The sequence below is a fragment of the Ruditapes philippinarum genome, unplaced genomic scaffold, assembly GCF_026571515.1.
Source record: "Ruditapes philippinarum isolate M1 unplaced genomic scaffold, ASM2657151v2 ctg4007_1_1_1_1, whole genome shotgun sequence".
Classification (NCBI taxonomy): Eukaryota; Metazoa; Mollusca; class Bivalvia; order Venerida; family Veneridae; genus Ruditapes; species Ruditapes philippinarum.
Genome location: NW_026853323.1, coordinates 24747 through 30357, shown reverse-complemented (window position 1 = coordinate 30357; position 5611 = coordinate 24747). Strand labels below are relative to the sequence as shown.

The 5611-nt window shown below is 35.0% G+C and overlaps 1 pseudogene; it reads right to left on the bottom strand.

Moving 5' to 3' along the window:
* Nucleotides 1–366: 366 nt before the first annotated feature.
* LOC132736488 (neuroligin-4, X-linked-like) lies at nt 367–2901 on the bottom strand (annotated as a pseudogene).
* Nucleotides 2902–5611: the final 2710 nt, after the last annotated feature.

Sequence of the window (5611 nt, the reverse complement as noted above, 5' to 3'; positions counted from 1 at the left end):
AGAGAAAAGATTTGGCATAAATATGATCTTATATCGTGCGTGGCGTTTTTTCTTCATACAAATACATGAAATATATAACTGCTATAATGATATAGATTTTATGCACGCTAAAATATTAATATATCTTCTTATAGACAGTAGGAGATAGAAAAGTGTGTAATATAATTGACAAAATATCGTGTATATTTTAATTACACTAATTTATTTGCTTCATCTGAATAAATATCGATGCACATATCTGTTTATTAAGTCTCTTTTTGAAAAGAAAGGGGGAAAAAGAAAAAAAGAAAAAACAACAAACAAACACTTATATAATGAAGTTCAAATGAATTTACAAAGTCTCGAGACCTATGAATAAACACTTATTATACATGTATAATAAGGATCAACTGACTTTTATGTAGTAAAGATCAAATGAGCCGAGAATGCTGTTACAATCAATGTGTATACAGCGTAGGAACAAATGAAACCAACACTTATTGGTCCAGGAGTATCGCAATCCTCGTGTCCTTTTCCAAGAAGATTTACAAGATCCGGAAATACGTGCAACCAGAAATTAGCTTCTTCCTCGTAGAAATACTGTCCTGCAGATGAGTTTGACATGGATTTCTCCAGCTTCAAGTAATCTCCAGTTTCAAGGTTGTATTCTGGCCAATGTAGTGTTACGGTCATTGGACTATTCGGGTCACTTTTGAAATATAAGATAAAAAAATAACCTTCAAGGATCTTTATACTGATTAAATTTCAAAATAAACGAGCAATATGTATTTGTACAAACAGCCCCGATACAATATGAAAACATATACTTAGTGTATGTCTGTACATTGAAAGACTCTTCGAGCGCAGCACTGATTTTCAATGATATTGTTTAATATATAATTCTCAAACATCACCAGAGGTGGTTTAGTTTGGCGTAAATATATTTTATTCGTTACATAGAAGAACACACAGGCGGCATTAAAATAAGACGCAAGAATTGGCGCCAAATTATTGAAACCATGCATGTACAAGTAATTATATGTTAGTGTAAAAGCATACCATTACTTAAAATGTAATACATTTTTTCATTTCAAATAACATTTTGTATGAATATGGAAGCGTAAGGAAAACAAAATTTGCAACATAAGACGCTACCGGGAGGGAAATCAGGAATGAAGATTATTTCATATACATGTAGTGATTTGTTCGTAGCTAGGTGATGTCTTTAAGACAGAGATGTATTATTTTGGTTTTATTTTCTTTTTATATTGTCATTATTCATTACTATTTTTAGTATTTCCACGTCTTTGTTAACTGGCAATGAAATTTACACAAAACACACGTGCTTGAGGTGTTGAGTTATATATGCATAACGATTACCTAATGAACCGATGAGTATATAGAGTACATAGTGACTTACCCTGACTTTATGAAGTTTGTCCAGTATGTTATCATTTTTGTGAGAAGAACTAACTCCCAGGCATTTTGTTCTCCAATACCAATATATCCAAAACCACCAAACATAAACAGAAGCTCATCTGTATGTACAACCCCGGGAATCCAGCTTGGCGTTGGTACCCAGTGATATGAGGTTACTGGGGTAAAATGATACATAAAATTACGAGATGACGTTGACTTTTTATGAAGACGAGCCATATCTATCGCCGGTGTGCCGTAACTATAACATCTCCTAATAATTTGACCAGCTGAAGTCGAGTGTTATTTGTATCTGAGGGATCTGTCCAGGAAGTGTACTGAGAAGCAACAAGATTCACTATTTTTGTTTTAATGAATCCGTTTTATATAGAAAATTCAACGCATGTGCAACAAGCATAGTTTTCATATCTTCTTGCAAAGGAGATAAACCTTCAATTTGTTCAGCTTGTATCAAAAATGGCAAAAACAATACCCCTTCATAAGCATTGAAACCGCTCAAGATATCCAACGACCGGAAAAATTCTACTTCATCAGATGCCTTATCTTCAGCCCTTTTGGAAATATTTTTGGGATTGAATTTGATAAAATCCCCATCGATCACTGGACTAAAACGAACAGAATAGTCAAGGCGTTTTAATTCTGTTAAATGCTCTTCGGAGCTTTTCTCTCTCAAACAATCAATCACGTCAGGTATATCCTCACCAAAACATCCTAGATTGGTTGCTAAAGTTTCTACATCCTTATCTACATCTCTTTCTAACTCTTCAACTGGCATGGAAATGCTACCACTCTGTGCTATGATTCGTTGAATAAGTCCGCGGTTTTCTGGCATAAATCCATGTTGCATTGTACTCATTGCTCCTGCAGACTCCCCAACAACAGTCACCTGGTTTTTGTCACCCTCAAAACTATTAATATGCGTATTGACCCATTGCAAAGCCATGCGCTGATCCCAGAGTCCAGCATTTCCAGGTACTGTTTTATCACCAGTGCTGAGAAATCCAAACAAACCAAGTCTGTAATTGATAGTTACAACAATAACATTACCATATGCAGCAATGATACTTCGGTCATATTGACTTCCAGCTCCCTCTTGGAAACCTCCTCCGTGAATTGAATCCAAACCATGACGGCATGGCCAGGTGGTTTATCTGAAGGTTGATCGGGCACGTACACATTTAGAAACAGACAATCTTCACTCATATCTGTTATTGATAAATTGAACGTTGATGAAATCTGCGGGCACAATGCTCCATGTTTTTTAGCATGAAAGGGTGCAGTGAAGTTCGTCAGTACTTCTGGTTTAAGAAATCGCCTCTCACGAACAAAAGCTTTAGCAAAAGGTATACCCAAATATTGATGAACATCCTTGTATGGTAATAAATCCAAAGGCAAAGTTATTTTTGTTCCTATTATTTCCCCTAGTGTAGTTGAAACAATGGGATCTGTAGACCTGACAATTTTTATGGTTGTGATTAAAACCACAAAAACATGAAATGCTATCCGCTTCATTATTGTTAGATATCTAACGATTGTAAGTGTTTTGTAAGTACATGTATTAGAATACTCGTAAATGAACAGCAGAAGTATACTTCAGATCATTACTATTTATTGAAGATCACTTTTATGTTTTTTATCATTTATGAGATTTACAATATTCACCCTTATTTTACTTTTTTAGGTTAAAAACATGCATTCACTTTAATCCACATTTCTATAGTCTGTATCGTTTTAAATTCCTGTCATTTTTGCGAAAAAGTTTGATTTTAAAAACAATAATTGTCGTATCTTCTGCATTTGTGAATTATAAACTATTCTATATTTGCTCTGGTTATCAGAATATTGTTGTAGAAAATGATATTTAAAGAACATTTGTTATAGAAGTAAAGCAATATATGTTTGTTTAGTTTGTATGAAAGATTTATATTGCGACAATATTTTTGTGTGCAATATCGAGTTACAGTTGTAACAACTAGATCGTGACGTAAATCTTTATAATAACGATATTGTGACCTTCACCAATATATTTATATGTTACATAATGAGTGTGCTATATTCAGAAGCAGGGTAAACTTATGTTTATGGAGTTAACGTCTACTCCGACTGTTCCAGCTGGTCAGAATCTGCTTTTGGTAAACCAGAATCCGGTCCCGGATGAACCGGCTGGTAGACAACCGTGTTTTTATATACCGTTTTGCATGTATACACTTTTAATACATTTTGTCAATTTAATTAAAATCAGCTCGCATTTAGATCTACGAAAAAATTTCTAGTGACCTTTTACACAGCCAGTCATCGGCGAGCTTTCATAATTTTGAAAGCGATGTTCTTTCTAATGTTAACCCTGAGTAGGTAATTTCACGATTTCAAACATGTCGTTGTCTGTATAGCCGACAGGTAAACTGGCAAAACAGTCTTGCCCATTAAAAATTGACTCTATTATTTAAAGTTAACTTGTTAAAAAGTAGTATACTTCAAACATGTTTTCTTTCAAACAAAAACCAACAATTTGTTTAACTTCCACGGATAACGGTTTGATTGTATGGTTAAAAATAGTTTTCCATGGAAATCCGAATTATAAAGAAGGCGAAACATATACGTAACTTACATTCGGCCGAAAATAAAACAATTATTTGCTATACTTGAGAAGGATAAAACAAAACTATATCAGGTTAGGAGGCGGTTTGCTACTTTTTGTTCTTTCAAAGTTGGCAAGCATTTTCTCATAACAATACATGAGTAATTGCGTATTTTATCATGTAATAAAGACAAATATATCTCCAAAGACAAATTTTCAATCAACATAATTTTAAAGATACTAGCTTGAGATATTTGACAGTTTTGTTAAAACATGAAAACAATCTCACTTGTTTAGACTTTAAATTTTAATTGAGCCAAAGTAATGTTACTTGTTCAGTAGCAAACCTCGAATGAACAATTTCGCGCGAAATCCGCACGAGAAAACGGGCATGAACATTTAATAACGTAAATTGTATTATACACTGCCAATTTGTATATCCTTACAAGTAATAAAGTCACTATCTTCTTACAATAAAGTCGCTATAAAGACACTATCTCTTACAATAACGCCACTTCTCCTTACAATAAAATCGCGTGAAAACACACACACACACACACGCGCGCGCGCGCGCGCGCGCACGCACGCACGCACAAACCCCCCCCCCCCCAAAAACACCAACAACATAAGTTCATATCATCACACGAATTTATAATACATGTAGTTCTTAACTCTAACCTCTTGGTATTAAATCGTATATATATCTCGAGTTTTTAATGCGAGAACATTTCCATTAAAAGGAGAATTAGAAAAAAGCACTATGTTTGCATGATCTGCCTAGGTTTACAATACTCTATGAAATCTAAAACAAAGTTTTGAAACTCTCTAGTATGTACATTGACAAGAAACTGTCAGAAAATTGCAGACTCCCACTTCGGAACTATTAAAGTTCCCTATTCCTTACAAACAAACATATGCTTGTTTGCAAACCAGTCGACTGTGAAGGGACATTATTTAGCAATAGGAACTCAAATGTTCCGATACGCCCCAGACGTCCCAATCATAATCTTACCCGCGTCGTCTGCTTCAAAATTCCAGGAACCCATGCCATTTCTTACAGAACATAAATCGAAATAAATTCTAGCAATAGTTTGTAAAGGACCCTTTGTGCTTCTCTGATTACAATGTTTGCATTGCCGCAGCTGTCTCGACCCTGACTGGGCGCAATGAGAATACCTGCGCGCCTGGGTAGCACATGATATGACCCCGCGCAGTAATCTGCTCCGAATTTGACAAATCAACACTTCGGGCGATTTTTCAATGTTTTCCGTTATAAATTAACTGAGCCAAAGTAATGTTACTTGTACAGTAGCAAACCTCGAATGAACAATTTCGCCGCGAAATCCGCACGAGAAAAACGTGAACTATTTATACCAAATACTTCTAAATACTACAAAGCAAAAACTACAAAGTACCGAAAACAATATTTATTATCAGATCTTCATAAAAGAAATAAGGCTGCAAGCCAATAAAGATATTAATCGACTGTCTCCGTAAAATCGACGGTCTCTGACGGTCTCTAAAGACCGCGAAAGATCGGTATTCAGGCCGAATCCGGTTTCGTAACGTACCGTATATTCCGTTAATACCGATTATTGACTTTAACTTACCTGGACC